The following is a 20,064-nucleotide window of genomic DNA, read 5'->3' on the forward strand; positions in this document are numbered from 1 at the left end:
ATAGGTGTGAGATGGGTTTTCCAAATACAAGAGTACAAGAAAGATCAATGTCTGCCAATCAAAGTAAGGAGATACTTTCACTTCATTGAAAGTAAAGGCAAGGTAATCCATAAATCAAGAAGAGCAGGTAAATCTGATATTATTAAGAAAGACCTTCACTGAGGACTGCACACTACAGGCCCTGTTCTCAAAAGTAAATTTAGTCCCAAATGTATGGTTATCATTTAATTTATTTCTTTCATATCTGCCAAAAATACACATAGGGATTCCTGGCAGACGTAAACCCATTTGCATGTATAGAGATCTACTACACAAGTGCAGAGTTCTCTGTCCCCATAATTATCACTCAAGGGGTAGAAAATGGGAATTCCAGGGTGTGATTAGTGTTGGACGTTTGTGAACGCCACAAATTTGTATGTTTGAATGCATTCACAAATTCCTCTTATTTCTCTGTCCATCCTGGAAGGGGTAAGCTTTTAACTTCAACCAATGACTGGCGTAAATATCCTTTCTAGGATGGAAAGGGGCCTGGACAACCTCCAGTCTTGGTGAGGTATGGGCGAAGGGCTTTGTCAGCGAAGAAAAAAAGTGTGTGTTTGCATAGGTGATCCTAGTCCTCCTGTGCAGAGTGCTCTGCTGTGGAGAACTCCGAAGAGAGGGGATAGGATCCTGATACGAATGTCAAATGACTGTTGGATCTGTAAGCTTTAGAGTGGTCTTTCCCTAAACATTTTACCTTCCTCTTCCTATTTTTGCTGAATTCGTTTTTGTTGGCTTTAGTACTTTAGTTGCTAACCAATTCTAATGTGCTTCTGCTCTGTTTTTAAGCATTGTGAAATTGACTTACACCGAATTGGCACATTTAATTTACAAGTAAAAGTACACTAAGTCCCTAGTAAAGTGATACTACTATTTATAGCCAGGGCCTGTAAAACAAACTTTACTAGTGGCAGCACAGTTGCTAACCAATGCTAATGTGCTTCTGCTCTCTTCTTTAAGCATTGTGAAATGGACTCACACCCAATTGGCACATTTAATTTACATGTAAATGCACACTACGTCCTTAGTAAAGGGGTACTACATGTACCCAGGGCCTGTAAAACAAACACTACTAGTGACAGCACACATTACACCATCTACTTAAGAAGCCTTTTAAACATGTCTCAGGCCTGGCATTGCAGCCTGTGTGTGCAGTTTTGAACTGACATTTTGACTTGGTAAAATAATTCTTTTGCCAGAGCTAAATCTACCTTTTTATTACATTTAAGCCATCCTAGGGTAGGCCCTAAACAGCCCATGGATCCAGGCACTGTGCATTTGAAATGTTGGACATTTACTTTTAAGTTTTGCATGTCCTGGTAGTGAAAAACTCTTAAATTCACATTTCACTACTGCAAGGCCTACTTCCCATAGAATAACATTGGATTACCTCATTGCATTTATTAAGTGATAACTTACAATTGGGAGCAAGTACACGTTGCGAGTATGGTGTCTAAATTTTTTTAATTTAAAACCCTCTTTAAAGTTGGCATTGTTTTGTCCTACCCATTTCGTGCCTGTATCCTGTGTCACATGACTAGGTATAGCTGGAAGTTAAAATTTACTTTATTTATCTCAATTAGTTTGAGATTTTTCTTGTGTTGTGTTTTTTCTTTATTACTGTTTGTGTGCTGCATACATACTTTGCACATTGCCTCTAAGTTAAGCCTGACTGCTTTTGCACCAACCTACCAGACAGTTAAACACAGGTTTAATTTCTGGTATGCTTGTGTTTCACAAGAATTGTGGTTGCTGCTTGAGTAGAATTGTACCCCATCAAACAGTAACCTGATTTCCTACAGTGACCTTTCCAGAAAGTCAGAAAATTATGTCCAGGCAAAGGTAGCTATATCAACCTGTCATTTTCTAACTTTTTTGTGAATAAGGCCTATAGCACCTGATTCAAAAGATGTATTCTATACATATCTGTGTAGACACTATGTTGCGCAAATAGGGCACATCACCTATGCTAAAAATTCAAGTTGAAAACAGCACATTTTCCTCAATTGGGTACATTTTAAATGTAGTGATAAAACAACTATATGGGATGTAACTGCCACTGCAGTAGTCAAAATGCATCACTCTAGCAGTGCTTAGTTTGTAAAAAAAAAAAAGGTAAGTGCTAGGGCCCTTCCCTGGAGGCCACTTCAGCTTGCGCCACCTATGAACCCTGCCAGTGTTACCAATGGCAGAACCAACACATTGACTAACCATCGCACTGCTACAACTGTGATAATTCCAGGCCACGCAAAACTATAACAATGGAGTGGACGGAAGCACCATGTGGTGGACTGTCATTAGTGCTGGTGTTCAGAATTAAGTGCTGATGCCAAGCACTGAATACCACCAGCTCAAATTAAGTACTGCACACAACAAAGAAACATACCTCATAACCACAGGTGGTAGTATCGGCAAATATGCATTATAATGACGTTAAGAATTTCTAAGTAGCATTTGCTCGTGCTCAACAAGTGGTTGTGGAAAGGGAACCCAAAGAGCCCTAACAACCAAGAATCAGCTTGCTGAGAGGCACCTGGGAGGGGCACAGGATCTCCAAAGTCCTACATAGTTACAGCCATAAAATCAGTCTTCCCCAGACCAACCAGCAATACCCAACTGCCAACTCAAAGGAACCCGATATGCAGCAATATGCAGGCAAGTGGACTGAACCTAGTGGATCAAATAAATGCTTATGCTTGTGAGAGATGAAAAGCAGCAGCAGCGCGGATGGCCACCCAACCTGAAAGGGGCTAATAAATAATGCCCCAGTAATATTCAGAAAACAGCAATACCCGTTTAGCAGAAAGTGAATCACTGGTACAATACTACATTGAAGTATCAGAGAAGAGTGCCCATGAGGGAAAGGAGGAAATACAGCATCAAATCTCAGAAATGTAGAAACAAGCTAAATGCAATAGTGGCGACAGGGTATTTCACAACTTTTCCTTCAGGGAGGTATCAGCTCCAATAGCTGGGTATCTGAAGTGTTAAAGGTTTCTGCAGACAGGCACCTACCAAGAGCATAGCGTTATTGGAAAGAGGGGTATCCTGAAGAGAGTGTGCATGAGCGCGAATTATCATTTTTTCTGGCTGGTTAGACGAATGCGAAAAGTTGATGAGGGAGTTACTTTGCTTGAGGTTTGGATGAAGGTAGCAAATGTTCACCTCTTCTTACCAGTCACCTTCATCTCCCCTTTTCAGGAATGGGACAGTCAGCTCTATAGAGAGTTTAATAAATAAATACAAATGAAGTCACACTACAAACTTTAGAATCTAAGTAGAGGATACTTGATGAGAATTTATTTGAGCGTAATGTAAGATCCTAATTTTCAGTTCCTAATAGGAAGATAAAAAAAATTCGCCAATGGAAATGACAGTGGGTTGTAAATGTCAGATCTCAATTGGTCACAATATGTAAAAGCCACAGACAAGCGCAATGAATAAATGAGGAATGTGGAAGCAAGGAGGTTCTTCAAGAAGGGCTCAAAGACTAAACCCAGGCATGCACAGTTAGAGCTTAAGAGTGTCAGCACATTTTTAATAAATAGAAAATATTGTTTGATTTAAAAGTGTTTCGTTAATATAACCAGGCTTCAGTTACCATGACTAGGCTGAAGTCTTTATGCATTGACATTCATTTTAAGGTGAAACAAAGAAATGGTGTTTACTACATGCATGTTTCACTTCTGTGTTTTTCTTTTCAGTAAATTTGCAGAATATAATTCATTTTGTGGTGTTTATTCTACCAAGCTGAAATGTATTAATTAGTTTTCCTTGAGAAGGATGCCATGTGCAAGGTTTCCCTGTATTTGCAACATGTTCAAGGCTCTGTCTGAGTCTGCTCTAAGCAGTTGCACTGTATATTGTTTTCACTTGTACAAATGTCACAATATTTGTTTAATTTCCTGTTTATGCCTTATTATAATGATGCATGAACGTGGGTGCTCCTAAATGTTTCCTATTTGATGTATCATATGTTCTTATTTTAATTGGTTTGTGTGCATTTTACAATATTAGTACAGCCCTATGATGTAATATGTCTCCATGCCGAGAGTGTTATTTTCATTGCCTGAAAGCTATATAATGTGCCCTTATCGGGAGATATGCAAACCTTTTGCTCACTTCCACTAAGGCAGACTCCACGTCAGCCTATCTATACTGAGACTTTTTTTGCTTCCCGATATGAGCAAACTTATGCTTTATTCTCGCTAATAATTTATAATTAGACTTTCCTTGACTTTTGAACTGGGTACCCTTTTGCTAGTCCACTTGCTGAATTATTCGTTGGTCTGGCTACTTACTTACATCACAAGATTACATTAAGGTGATAGCTCTCATAATTGGGATTATTTGATGCATTATTGATGCTGATGTGAATTTGACTAAAAAGCAACTTTTTGCCTTCTATACTGTTTCTTAAATTTGCATAAACATTTATGGCTTTGACTTTGAATTTGGTTCTCTGAAGGTTTTCTTTATTGGCATAGGTCCACGTCTATTGAGACTCCAATGGCACTGATCCTTTGTCTAAACCCTGAGAAGCACTGCAAGGATCAAAGGACCAGATGTATCAAACTTTTTTTTTTTGCATTCGCATACGGTGCGAATCGCTAAATTCGGCTGTTTGCGAATGCAAAAATGCCTTTCACGATGTATAAAAGGCATTCGCAGTGCAATTTTAAGGAATCGCAAAAATAGCGATTCCTTAAAATTGCGACCCCATTTAGAGAATCACAAATTGCGATTCTCTGAACAGGAAATCGCAAATAGGGAATTCCTACATGCGATTTCCAAAGCAGATGTATCGAGCATTTCCTAAATGCAAATTGGGAATTTTTGGAAATGCAAATACCACAAATTCAAGTTTGGTGGTAAGCATGTGCAATTTTTAAAAATGCATATTAAATGCCCCTAATGGCATGTGTGTGCTTCACATGTCCACAAATATTTTTTGGGGGTGCATCAGAGGGGGTCTTAGGGCCCCAGAACCCTGGATTTTACATTACTTAATTTGCAAATTCCTAACTGGAATTTGCAAATTGGGAAATGCAAAACCATTAGCGCCTCTGAATGGAGTCGCATTCTCTAATTGCGATTTGGTAATAGCAATTGCGTATTTTAAGAAATCGCTATTACCAAATCGCAAATTTCATACATCCCATTTTGCATTTCTTAAATTGCGATTTCTTAAAATTCGCTATTTAAGAAATGCAAACCGGGAGCTTGATACATCTGGCTCAAAGTGTCTTATGGACTGGGGAACAATCCGAAATCTCTCAAACGAATTCTGAATGTCATCCCCACCCAATTGAATGGCCATACCCTTGGGAAGTGAGGTATGTGGTGTGAAATAGCTTCACTGAAGACACAGACAAATTCCAGTAAAAGATTTAGTATCCTTGTTTATTACTTCTTTCCCCAGCCATCCGACCTCCAGTCAACCGTCATTCCAGCCGCCTCGTCGTTTTCCCCCCACGCGCCTTCCTCTCCGCGGAGACCGCTCGAGATAAACGCTCGCAGCGTCTCCGTAGAGACCGGCTGCATTCGGCAATACACCACACATCTCCCCCTTTATAATAACAAACATTGAACATTAAAACTGTTACATTAAACATTAAAACTGTGTTACATACATACAGAATTTCGATACACACTCAATTAGAGAATGCAATATTATCCCTTAAAAAAAATACAAAGTAAACCATCCTATCAATATCATATAACAAATTACTATCAATTTTAGACATAGGGGGTTATTACAACTTTGGAGGAGGTGTTAATCCATCCCAAAAGTGACGGTAAAGTGACGGATATACCACCAGCCGTATTACCAGTCCATTATATCCTATGGAACTCGTAATACGGCTGGTGGTAAATCCGTCACATTTGGGAAGGATTAACACCTCCTCCAAAGTTGTAATAACCCCCATAGTCTTTAAGATGCTCAGGAGAGACTTTTCTCCGACTACTTCTCCTCATTCCATCACATCCAGTCCCTCCTTCAGAGCTGTCATTTTGTGTTCTTGACCAAAATCCTCCTCTGTTATTATCTTCCATACTCGATTCTGGTTGAACCACATCCTTAATCCGAACAACTCGGTTCATGTTCCAAATTCTCCCATCGGAAGTTTTTATAGCGTTTTTAAATAGTTTGATTACTACATAGGGTCTTGTGAATTTTGATCCTTTTGCACACCCTATAGGTGCCCTTATCTTCACTATATCACCCACAGATATGTTCACATTTGAAACCTTCTTCCTCGCATCAAATTCTTGTTTTCTCTTCTCTATGAGTCTTAGTTCTCTATCTCGCCAATCCGAACTGTCTAAATTGAACCCTTTTTTCTTCCACTCCATCCAACCGGGACACAACTTTGTATTAGGTAACCTTTTCTTGAACAATACAAAAGGAGATTTTCCAGTGGTAGCATGCGGAGCAAACCGATAAGTTGTAATCCTCTTCAACAACTCCACTCGCCAATTCAAAAAGTTTGCCTTTGCCAGTTGGATACTTTCTTTGAGAAATTTATTAAATCTCTCTACTGCACCATTTGTCTCGGGATGATATATTGCTGATTTCTTGTGTTTGATCCCGCACTCATTCATAAATTTCTCAAACATCGTAGAACAAAATTGTGGACCATTGTCTGATAATAGAGATTTTGGAAAACCTTCTTTCCTAAAAATGTCTTCTAAAAAACTTATCACACTGGAAGAGGAAACATCACCTACATTTTTTACCTCTACCCACCTGGAGTATAAGTCAATTAACACAATCAGATATGGATTACAACGTTCCCCTGATAATGGACCCACAATGTCTATGGCAACTTCATCCCAGGGTTTGCATGGCAACTTCCTACAACACATTGGAATATTGTGAGTTTTTAATATTTTATCGCTCTGTGCACATTGAACACACTCTCTGACTACTCGTTCCACCTGCAAATCCATTCCTGGCCACCAGAAATTTTCCCTCACATTTTCTTTAGTTTTAACAATACCAAGATGACCTTCATGTGCTTGGTTCATGATCTTAGCCCTTAACACTTCAGGTGGCACTAGTCTCGTGCCTCTCAACAGCATCCCATTATCCACTGCTAATTCATTTCTTATCAAATTCCATACTCTATCCAGTGATCTAAATCTTCCATTTTCTAATGTTTTGCACACCTCAGTTAGTTCTACATCATCGTTCACAGCTTTTTTCCACTCACACTCTGTTATCACTCCACATGAAATTTCACATACATCACAGAATAAATCACAATCATCATCCTCTTGCCCAGGTAATACTTTACATTCACCCTCCTTCTCATCTTTCACAACTAATCTGGACAAACAAACCACACTAAAATTTAATGTGCCCGGAAGATATTCTACTTTAAATTTGAATTCTTGTAAAGAAATGATCCATCTTCTTATCCTTGCAGATATACAATTCAAACCTTTGCTGCTAAACACCTCCACCAAAGGTTTGTGATCAGAAAACACTAGAAACTCCGTACCCCAAAATAAATGTCTGAATTTCTTTAGTGCCCAGTGTATAGCCAATGACTCTCTTTCAATTACTGAGTACTTACACTCAGCACCACTCAGAGCTTTAGATGCACAGGCAATCAAACACTTCTTTCCTTTGTCATCTTGCATCAAAATCGCACCCAATCCTTTGGCACTGGCATCGGTGACAATAATAGTAGGCCTGCCCGGTTTAAAAGCCTGAAGACACGGAGCATTATTCAGTTCATCCTTAATTTTTACAAATTCATCTTCACATTCAGTGTCCCAAATGAACTCCTTTCCCTTCTTTAAGAGTCCTCTCATGTTCTCCGTCTTCTCTGACAAATTCCTGATGTATCTCCCATAATACTCAACCATCCCCAGAAAGGAGCTCACTTCATTCTTGGTTTGAGGACTAGATAATCTCTTTATTGTCATAACCAACTCAGGTTTGGGTTTTACACCTTCCCCTGTGATCAAATGTCCCAGGTACTCCACTTCTGTTAGACCAAACCTACATTTTTTCTTTTTAAGAGAAAAACCTGCATGACTTAGTCTACTCAACACCACCCTCACACGCTCCCAATGTTCTGTCGCTGTATCTGCAAAAAACAAAATGTCATCTTGATAACACTTCACTCCACATACATCTCCCAAAATCTTATGCATAATGCGTTGGAACACAGAGGCTGCCGATACGAGTCCAAAAGGCATCCTCTTAAATTTAAATGCACCAAATGGTGTAATAAATGCCGTCAACTCTTGAGAATTTTCCTCCAACTCTACCTGATGATACGCCAATGTTAAATCTAGTGTCGAGAAATATTTTGCTCCCCCAACAGTGGACACAATATCTTCAATATTAGGAAGGGGAAATTTGTCAACTACAACCTCTCTGTTCAAAGCTCTAAGGTCCACACATAATCTGATGTCCCCATCTCCCTTCCTTGCTACAACTATGGGTGCCAACCATTCTGTCGCTTCCACTTCTTCAATGATGCCCAACTCCTGCAGTCTTTTAAGTTCCAACATCACTGAATCTTGAAGCGCCAACGGAATTTTCCTCACTTTAGCTACTACCGGAATGGCACCCTTCTTCAGTTTAATTCTATGTTTGTATCCTTTTAAACACCCTAACCTCTCCACGAACACCTCAGGAAATTCAGAGACTAACTCCCTTTCAATACTGTTAATACACTGCACTTGCACTTGTGGTTGTGCATTAGGATTCAACACAACCCCTGGTAGCCTCTGATGCGTCCAACTTAAAAGGTTGTCCCCCTGGTTGGACACATAGATCTTTCCCACTAAATGTCTCCCTTTTAATTCAAGATGACCCTCAAAATATCCTAACATTTTTATAGGTTGGCCACCATAACCTCCTGGACGTACATTCATTTTTTTTAACACTCTAACCTTATTGGTTAACAAATCAGAACTCCTCTTTGAAATAATTGTTAACTGTGAACAGGAATCAAACTTCATCCACAAATCAACACCCTCTACATTTACTACCTCACTCGGATGTTCCTCACACTTACCACCTGTATTAATTTGGAAAACCACATCTTGAGACACCTCTTTAACCTCTCTCGTCATGCTGCTACTCCCATTCCTTTTCTTCTTATTACGGCAACATCTATAGTAGTGACCTTTCTTTCCGCACCCATTGCACACTACATTCAATGCTGGACAATTGCTAGCATTAGCTTTGTGGCCACTCCTCCCACAACAAAAACATTCTCCTTTAAACTTAAACTCATCCTCTTTCTTCTTCATTACACTAAATTCTTTGCTTTTCACTTCACATACTACTTCATCCACCTTCGGAAATTCTCCAGATATACCCTTGCTACAATTTAATTCTTTAACACATTTAAGCATGTGCTCAACGCCTTTTGCCACTAATATCACTTCTTCCAAAGGTGGTTTGTCTTTTAACCACAATTCCTCCCTTATTTTGTCGCTACTGCACCTTAGTACAAACTGATCTCTTATTTTTTCATCTACCAACATTCCGAATTTACAAGACGCAGCTAGTTTCCTCAAACTAGTAATGTACTCTTCCACCGATTCATCCTTCCCTTGTTCTCTTCTGCCATAATAGTATCTTTCCATAATTGTACTGACTCTCGGAATATAATGCTTGTCTAATTTCTTAATGCAGAGTTCATATTCATTTACATTTCTAGACTCTTCAATACTTAAATCTGGGAAATTTTCTAGTACCTCTTGACCCTCACTCCCCAAACAATGCATCAAAAGTGCATGTTTTCTCTCCGCGCTGAGTGTCGGTCCACACACCCTAGCGTAATGAACAAACATTTTCTTCCATTTAGTCCACGGATATGTTGGATCTCATGGACTACTCAAAAAGAAAGGAGGGGGTGTTACATTCTGCATTATTATTTAGATAATCTTTAGTAACCAACCGAAAACACTTCCTTTTAAATATTGCTAACTCCGTGCTACAACAAACTTCTGAACCCCCCCAAATCAAAAATAACAGTAAGCACTTTCCTTTGAATGAGTGATAGTACAAAATAAAAACACAACATACAAATACGTTACAGTTACTGTACAATGTACACAACAATGTAGAAATGTTCTTAGGTGATTAAAGTGTGCCTGTCACTGTACACTGTACGAAACAGGCTGAAGCATTCTAAAAGGTGTGCCTGTCACCGTATTTAGTTGTCACCATGCAGCCACTTCACCTTTTGAAAATGTCTACAACAGCTGAACACTGTACAATGTATGAAACAGGCTAAATCGTTCTGGAAGGTGTGCCTGTCACCGTATGCAATTGCCAACATCCAGCTTCTTCTCCATTAAATGTCTGAAACAGCTGAACAGCAAAAAACACCTTCCCCTTTAATGCTGTAACTTAAACCATCCCTTTAAGGGAAATACATAGGCCACGGCTCTTCAGGAAACAGCATACCAGGATTAACACTTCGCCAAAATCACCTCTGAATATCTTCACCGCTGAGAACTTCACTCAGCCTGTTGTCCAAAACACGGAGAAAAACACAGCTGAACTGCCTCGACCTTTGAGAATATTCAATACGATCTTGGGGCACCTTGAGCCATCCTCGTCGCCAATGTGAAATAGCTTCACTGAAGACACAGACAAATTCCAGTAAAAGATTTAGTATCCTTGTTTATTACTTCTTTCCCCAGCCATCCGACCTCCAGTCAACCGTCATTCCAGCCGCCTCGTCGTTTTCCCCCACGCGCCTCGCTCTCCGCGGAGACTGCTCGAGATAAACGCTCTCAGCGTCTCCGTGGAGACCGGCTGCACGCGGCAATACACCACATGTGGCTTAGGGGTCATTGCTCCGCACAAGCAGCAAAGGAGTAGAATAGATTTATTTGTCCAACGTGTTGCAGCAGTAGGCTTCTGATGAGGTAGTGCATTGTTGTGGAGTACAAATAGCATATGGGAAGGGGGAATACCTGTCTCTTCATGTCCAGAACTGAGGGGAACATGGATAAATATGAACTGAGAGGCTTTTGTCCAGCAACTGAACACTTCTGGTGATTTAGGATGACAAAAGTGGTGGGGCCAAGCTATCTTTCCACAGTAGCGCATCCCAAGCAGAGAGAGAGGATCTGTGACAAAAGGTACATCATTCACCCTCATCTCACACAGAGATAACTGTCAGCAGGAACTGCCAGTATTATGGAAGCAGAGGCATTCCATTTCGGGGACATGTAAGCACCACACAGTTTGCTCCTTTCCAAAAGAGTACAGTCAATTCGATAGTCTCCCCAGCACCACAAGAAGGGTCCTCCAGGGGGAAACATGTAATGCACATAGAGGCTGCACTTTTGACATATTGCACCCTCCTGGGGGCTTATTTGTATTTTAAATATGTTTGTTATGCCTTTGGGGGCGAGGGCACCATCATGCCCCCAGGGGAAAACAAAATATCTTTAATCCATTGGGCCATCAGGAAGTGTTTGGACCCATGTAATGGTCATGCTTTTACTGTTGGTTTCACTGCTATCTCTTAAAGTATTGCCTGCAGCAAGCAGAAGTGCATGCACTCTTCTATACCATGCAAAATACCTATACAGCTTGTCTTTTCAAAGTGAAAACGGACCCAATGTCGAAATGTGGGCTACTTTTTAGCTGTGACATTTGATTTGACTGAAATAAATAATGGTCAAACTTACAAATATTTGGCATCATGCTTATGTGACTTTTTCAGGCATATCTGACCCAAAATCCTTGTTAGAATTTTACATACATAACCAAAATGGCTATTTGTGTTGCTTTGTAACAAAAGAATAATAATAATAGTAATAATAATAATAATAATAATAATGCAGTGCATTGTGCTGCCTTGTGTTACTTTGCATCATGGATGTGTTCCATGGATGGTGCATGCCGCACGGCTGAGCCCTTGGTTTTAGACTCAAATCCATATCTAGAAAGACTTGTAGATATGACTTTGTGCCAAAATCCAGTGCCTACTGTCGTAACAAGGAGAAATAACTTTACTTTTAGTTCCTGTTTGCTTGTGTGCTGCATTCTGCAGCACACATACATAGAGTAAAAAGGCACAAAGGGTAGTTTGTATGCAGCAAGGAGTTCCTTCCTGTTTAAATACTATCCTGACCACAAAGCAGACACCCTTGCACTAGGGCGTAAGGGTGCCTGTATTGGTGTAAGACAACACACAATGTGGCGGCACATTTGGAGAGCAGAACTGCGCCATTTCTTGAAACATATGGCACAAATTTGCTCCCTCCAAGTGACGCAACACAGCACAGGAACTTTGCTTGCTGCAATGCGCAACTCATTCTATGAAGTATGTTGTGGTACTGCATACATGGTGAGTTTTGGAGACATTCTTTACAAGAGTTCATCAGATTGCAGTATCTATAAGCTAAGTGCTTTTTTGCTTTTCCACTGTGTTTCTCACACACATATCTCACAGACGCACACACCTATTCACTAGTTTAGAAGCATAGTTCTGCCTCCTATGTATGAAAAAGTCTTTCAGAGAAGGGTTTTAGACTGTTAACAGAGATGGTGTCTTAGTGAATGACTGCTACCCAGGTTTTAACTCGACTAAAGTTGGACACCACTGAGGTAGGATCAGACACTAAGACAGCATCCGAGGGAGAGAAAAATGGAGAAGAATCTGGAAGTGATTCTTTAGTCATCACAGTTCTGATGACTAGTCTTCTGGTGACTCTAGGAACATGGCCATGGCAGTCGTGATGACCCTTTGCTACCACAATCCAAGCAACAAGGAGACAGGTGCAGGACAGACCAACCCAGAGAGCAGGCACATACTGCTGTAAGCACAGACAGATGCTCTCTTGGCAGCACCGCATTTTAGTGCAGCCCCAAGTTTCCCCCATTCACTTCAGACTAGGGATGGACATTTTTTGCCTTTTGACTATGTATTTCTCTTTCTGGATGTTGATTTCCTTGGGGAAATTTTGTGCATCAAATTTGTGTGCCAAACAGTTTCTGAGGGAGCCTGGAGGCTCTCTTGGACCTTGTTCTAGGGTACACTGGGGGTCTTCCACTTTACTTAGAGAGTTGAAGACTTATGCTCAAAATGAGAAAAACTAAGTGGAATATTTACAAGCCCCATGCACCACCGGTGCGTCACTTTTTTTGACGCTCCAGTGGTGCAGAGTGCAGACCCATTTCTACAAGGCCAGACAAAGCCACTTTGCATGACCTTTCATGACCTCGTAGATATGGAGTAAGGAAAGGCAGTGCAAGTTGATGAGTTGCCCTACTTTACATCAGGGGGTTGTTCCATGGGTGTTGCAGGGGGTTTACCTATGCAACACCCATGGGTTTTGAGGCATTACCAGATTTACAAGGACGTGTAAACATGGGAATGCGTTAAAACTGTATGTCTCCCAGGAGAGGCGTAATAAGGAGAAATATTTTCATCTCTTCTAATTTTTTCCTCTTTCCATGTGTGCTGCAGCACACATAGAAGGACGAAAACGCCTACATGCATTGTTTTTGTGCAGGGAAGTGTCCCTGTACAAAAACAATCCTGAATGCAATGCAAGCACCCTTGCACCGTGATGCAAGGGTGCCTGCATTGGCACCCATTTCTGCACCAGTGCAGGGGGAATGGACAGAAATGCACCGTATTTCGCAAAGACAGTGCATTTCTGTCCTTTCCCTGTGGCGTAGGTCAGCACAGCAAGATCACTTGCCCATGCACCACTATTGTTCTAAATATGCCCCTAAGCATACAGTCATACTGGTCTACAGTCATGATTTGGATAACACCCAGCTTTTCACCAATCATGAGCAGAGACTCATTTTTGCTTTTGCATTGTATACTAGGAACTAGTTCCATCCATGCCAGGGGGGTATGCCATTTTTATCGGAACAAGTGGAGTAACATTGGGCAGTAGGAATTTTGAGAATATCTGCTGTTTCCAGATGTTCCCATCACAGAAATGGAAGGAAGATATGTGCTTTTAGAGGTTTACTACGGCTTCTGGGTAAGCAAACCTTGTGAGATGTTATCTTATGCAGATTTGTAGAGTGCACTATAACCCGGAAGGGTATTCTGGCACTGAGCAGGTGTGGGTCTAGCTACACATAGGCCATGGTGAAACTACTCGAAAACCAGGTCTTCAGCTTCTTGCACAGTTCAAGAAGTGAGGAGGAGGCTCTTATGTGTACTAGTAGGTCATTCCGCACTTTAAGAGCAATGTGGGAGTAGGCTCGACCATCAGATCTGGTTTTCCATGTGCATGGGATTTGTGCAAGTAGAGACCAGACGAGCAGAGGTGTCTGGAATGTTTGTGAAAAGGGAAACGGTTGTTGCGGCATGCTGGGCCAGTGTTATGTAATGCTGTGTAGTGCTGTGAAATTGTAGGTGAGGAATTTGAAGTGTGCTCATTTGTGAATGAGGAGTCAGTCGTGGTGTGTTGTGAATGCAGCAGGGGAGGTTGAGAGTAATTCTGGGTGCTGGGTTCTGAATGGATTGCAGCCTTCTAGTGAGTTTTTTGTTGATTCCGTCATTGAGGGTGTTCCCGTAGTCCAGCTTGCTTGTGACAAGATCATGTGTTACAGTTTTCCAGGTACTAATTGCAAGCCATTTCAAAATCTTCCTCAGCTTCTTTAGGCTATGGAAGCATGAGGTAGTGACGGCATTGACTTGGTCCGTCATGTTCTGTTTGCTGTTGATAATGATCTGGCGGTTCTTGGCATGGGGGGGGTGGAGGTAAGTGTTAGTCCTAACTCTGTTGGCCACAAGGTGGCGTCCTATTGTGATGTGCTTTTCCTGAAGATCGTGATTTCGCTCTTGTTGTTTGGTTTTAGACAGCTGATCTTCATTCAGTAGGCGATTTCAGTCATGCAGGTATTGAACTTGAGCCACATTCAGAGCAGCTTGTCCATGAAGGAGAGAATGAGTTGTGTGTGATCGGCACAGGGGAGGATGTTGATGTTGTAGGAAAGGATGGTGCTGGCTAGATGGATCATGTATGCATTGAAGAGGGTCGGGATCAAAGAGAATCCTTGCAGAACTCCACAAATAAGGTCCAGGCGTCTGAGGGGTACGGTGCCAGGCTGAATGACGGGGCTCTCCCAGTCAGGAAGGAACATATCCATCGGAGTGCATGTCCTTGGATTCCAATGGCATGTAGGCATTGGATGAGGATAGGATGGGTGTCTGTGACAAATGCTACAGAAATGTCCAGGAAGATAAGGGTCACTGTACCTTCTCTGTATAGAGTCATGTAGACTCCACATCACCCTGGGGTCCCCTGGTTGTCTAGTTTTCAGAAATGTGCAGGTTTGATAGGTTCCCTTGTGGGGATGGCAAGAAAAGCCCCAAAATCCACAGCTACCATTATTTCAAAAATATGGCTGTTTTTTGTGGAAAGATGTGATGTGTCTGTGTTGCATTTTCTGCCCTTTCCTCTTGAAGGGCCTAGGCTCACCCAAAGACGTGAGATTCCATTTTTATTGTGAAACTTTATGGAATTCTGAGTGGTAGGAAATTTGTGACTCCGCACAGGTTCCAGAACTCTCTCAAACAGACACTGAAGAATGTATGTGTTTTAGCTAAAGTCTGAGGCTTCCAGAGCATTGTGGGTAACAAAACCTCATGAGATCCATGCAGGACACACCACCTTGGACTTTACCAGGCGTCTAGTTTTTAGAAATGTGTGGGTTTGGTAGGTTTCACTGGGTGCCAGCTGAGCTAGGGCCCAAAATACACATAGCCAGTTTGCAAAAAAAGGGTACATTTTCAGTGGAAAAATGTGATGTCTATGTTGTGTTAGCTCTCCCTTAAACAAGTGAGGTGCCATCTTTATCTGGAGATTTTGGAGAACATTTGGTAGTAGGAAATGTATGGCTCCCAACAGATTTCAGAACTTTCTTTCACCCAAATATGGGGAAATGTGTGTTGGCACCAGCTCTCTAGTGTCCAAAATTTGTGGGTTGGGTAGGTTTCCATGGGTGCCAGCTGAGCTAGGGCCCAAAATCCGCAGCTAGCCAAGTTGACAAAAAAGGATGGATTTAGAGTGGAAAAATCTGCTCTGTCCATGTTGCGTTTTGAACCCTTTCCTGTTGTTGGTGTTAGGCCCACCCACAAAAGGGAGGTACTATTCTTTTCAGGAGACTTGAGGGAATGCCAGAACATTCACTCCAAGAAATAATCCTGCAGCGTGCAGCAAATAATCTGGATCCTCAGTGACCCATATTCTTAGCAATTTTCACGACATACCTATCTTCTAAACCCATTGCGGTGTCAGCACTGATAAAAAGCAGTGCTTCACTACTAACTAGTACTATGCCACAAAATACAAATATTTATTCATTAAGCCACTTTGAAAAATCCAACCAGGGTGCAAATGTCTGGCCATCGACAGACTCACTTCAAATAGCTTCTTGGTCAAAATGTTTTAAGGGCTGCCTACCTGCAGTTGGTAACTTTTACTAAAAAAAGAAACTACATCTCTGAAGTGCACTGGTTTGTTGCCAGCTTTGAAGAGAGATAGATCTTACCCCTGTCTCTTCAGTGTATGAGCTCAGAATGCAGGCTGATTCAGACTGGCAGGGTATTCTGATCCTGAGTAATATCTCCGCTGTATTCTACAAGGTCCATCACCCAATACTACAGACTCAGATATTTAGGTGCTCAAGATAAGTAACTTGATTGAATGGCCTTCTTCCTGTCAGATTGAACCTATCCCATTTCATGTCCCCCTTACATCTCAGAACTGTATCACTTGGACAACTGAGTTCTTCAGGGCTTTACCATCTTTCACTTTCTCTTGTGCTGTACTTTGTAATAGTGCCAGAACAGCAAGTGTTAAGTGGCAATGTAAGATGTGCTTGTTACCAAATACCTGAATATCACGTAAAACAGAGTCAGCAAGACTGACTTTTTAGACAGCTGCACTATGTAGTCTTTGCTGTTTCACCTTACAAGTGGTAGCCTATAGTTGACAGCATGCAAATGGCTCTAGGCGGAAAATCCAGAACTGTCACACATGTAATTGAGCCACGTGGATGCTATGTCTTGGTTGAATAGAGCCAGAGTACATAAGATTTTTAGCGGTACAAAATTGAGGTAATCATTTTGCACCACTTTTACCTTCTGCAATAGAGAATTAAGGGCCAGATGTATCAAAGTATTTTGCATTAGAAAATGGTGCGAATTGCAAAATTCCACTGTTTGCGAATGCAAAATACCCCACTATGATGGATCAAAGGCATTTGCAGTGTATTTTTAAGGAATCGCTAAAATAGCGATTTCCTAAAAATGCAACTAGTTTTTGCGATTCACGAAATGCGATTTGCAAATAAGGAAATGCAAATTAAATGTATGAGGCAGTCGCAAATTGTGATTAGTCGCAAAATGGTGATTTTGCGTGTTCAATTTACCACAAAATGAAATCAGGTGGTAAACAGGTGCAACCTATAAAAAGAGGCCCAGAATGCATCAGCCCTTTTCAGCAACGCTGCACACTACGTCATGGCAAGAAGGATGAGGATCCTGACAGGTTTGAGGAGAGGGAGGGGGAGACAGGAGCACATTTTCAGAGTGCAGATTACTCTCTTTGATCAGACAGAGGAGAAACTATTTGACAAGTATAGGTTGAACTCTGCCATGATACTGGACTTAATAGCAGATTTTTTAACCCCAACTGCAGCGAGACACACAGAGAACCAATTCCATACCCACTCATGTGCAGGTATTATGCTCCCTACACCTCTTAGCCTCAGGAAGCTATCAGGGGGTCATAGCAGCAGCTGGAGGTGTGTCACAAAGTGTTCTCTCACACTTCTTTAATGCATTCCTCAATGCTATGTTAACAAAACTTAATCTGCACATTAAATTCCCCAACATCCCACAGGATTTGCAGATAACTAAATTTACTTTCTACCAGGTAGCCCAATGTCCACATGTCATTGGCTGCATTGATGGGACACATGGCAATCTGTCCACTATCTGCAACAAAGTATATCTACAGGAACCAATAAAATAGCCATTCAATGAACATCTAGGTCATTTGCAATGCCTCCTACATTATAACTGATATAGTGGCCAGATACCCTGGTAGCATACATGATTCATACATCTTTAGGCACAGTGGAATGTACGCAAGACTTCTTGCTGGGGAGTTTGGCAAAAGATACCTACTTGGTAATGTAACAGAGAACAATGCTGCATATCGTATAAGTGATGCCACAGATGACAATAACTAATATCACACTCCTTCATTGTAGGAGACAGTGCATATTCAGTGCGGTTCTTCATCTTGACACCGTACCGCAATACAGCCACGCCAAGTGAACAGCAACACAATACGGCACATGGGAGGACATGAAGGGTGGTTGAGAGCACCTTTGGACTACAGAAGAGACAATTCAGGTGCCTGCATACAAGTGGGGGCGCACTCCAATACAGTCCGGAAACCACCTCCAAGATTGTGGCCACATATGCAATGTTGCATAACATTGCTACCACAAGAGGCATACCAGTGGAACCCACAGAGATGGACTCCGATGAGGATGACGACCCCTTGCCACCCCTTCATCCAGCAAACCGAACCAGAGCAGCAGACGGCATGCAAAGACATGCTGAGATTACGCGCAACTATTTCTGATGTAAGTAATGACAACACCACATCTTGTTTCTTTTTTGCTACATGTATCACATTTATTGCTTTAACTTCAGGACAATTATGTGGGCATAGGACATAGATATTCCAAAAACCCAATTACAATGTCATACTATTACCTTCATAGTATCAATGCATTGCAACGAAATATGCAAGGCCCTGAACATTTTCACATTAATTTTTACGCCCCGCGCAGTCTGCTAGAACGCTCAGTGGGCTCAACTGCACATCTTGTTGAAGGTTCTTTGATACTACTGTGTCTGGTACTGTGATGCCTAGAATCCATTACAGGGGCTGTGACACTCCTCACTATCCCCACCACCCAGATAGCTGTTTGCAGCACTCCGAGCTGTTTGCATTGTCTCCAATACATTGGTAACTTGCACCAATCCTCGTGCAACGTCACCACTGCAATGTGTCATTTCCACTTGCATGTCCAGAGCACGTCGTGATAGCATAGCAGTTGTATTAGTGAGCTGATTAATGGATCTGCTGAACCCATCCACCCTACCCATCAATTGGTGATGGTGCCTACGGTGGGTGACATACTCCTGCTGCATTTCAGTGCAGAGTTCCTTAATGGCATTTGTTATCTCCCTTAGGTGTTCGGCTGTAGCTTGCGGTCCCTCATGCAGCTTGCACATGTTGTGATTGAGACACCAACTGCCTGTGCATTGATCTCATGTGTTTACATTGTAGGCACTGCACCTTCAACATGGATGCCTCAAGACCATCAAACAGAAATGGACCCTTACATTCCTCTGTGCTCTGTCTGCCTTCTTCACAATGCTGGCGCCGGAACAGGGACTGCTGTCTGTGGGTGCGCCTACCATCTGAAGGTGGTGTGTGTACATCGTCATGTAGTTCATCGAAGTCCTGAGTAAAATCAGGGAGGGGTTCCACTCTTGCCCTGCATCTACGTGGTGCTGGTATTATGGACTCAATGATGTTGGTATCAGACTGTGGCTGACTCTCATCATTCCCCCCCATTTTCATTTTCTGCTGCATCAGGTGCAGGAACATCTGCAACCACAATGTGCAGCATGTCATTCATGATGTTCTTTTTGCATGTGTCATTTCACAGTTACATTTGCATTAAACATTTTTCCTGAGATAGTGTCTCTAATTGTCTGTTGTGTTGTCTCTTTGCTTGGTTTTACTCAATACTGCTATTAATGTAGTGGATGCACTTTTGGGGTATGAACGTCCACTCCCATAAGGCATTGTTGTGTTGAATGGAAAATGTGGCGTAGGCAGTTTCTCACAATGCATGATGACATTGCAGTTTTTCTAAGGCACATTTGTACATGCACATATGGTGATTCAAATCATTAGTGCCCTTACCTTTGCTGGTGCCCGGAGTGCCTGAGGTGTCAATGCCAG

At 41.7% G+C, this 20,064-nt stretch overlaps 1 long non-coding RNA gene across 1 annotated transcript in view; it reads left to right on the forward strand.

Annotated features, from left to right (window-relative positions):
• LOC138258988 (uncharacterized) overlaps positions 1-19,793 on the forward strand; it is an 82,913-nt gene extending 63,120 nt beyond the window's left edge. Inside the window, exons 5-6 of the long non-coding RNA XR_011198618.1 lie at positions 18,287-18,667; positions 19,381-19,793. This is a non-coding gene — a long non-coding RNA (uncharacterized lncRNA). The remainder of the gene's footprint in view (positions 1-18,286; positions 18,668-19,380) is intronic.
• Positions 19,794-20,064: the final 271 nt, after the last annotated feature.

This window comes from Pleurodeles waltl, chromosome 2_1 (genome assembly GCF_031143425.1).
Source record: "Pleurodeles waltl isolate 20211129_DDA chromosome 2_1, aPleWal1.hap1.20221129, whole genome shotgun sequence".
NCBI classification, from domain to species: domain Eukaryota; kingdom Metazoa; phylum Chordata; class Amphibia; order Caudata; family Salamandridae; genus Pleurodeles; species Pleurodeles waltl.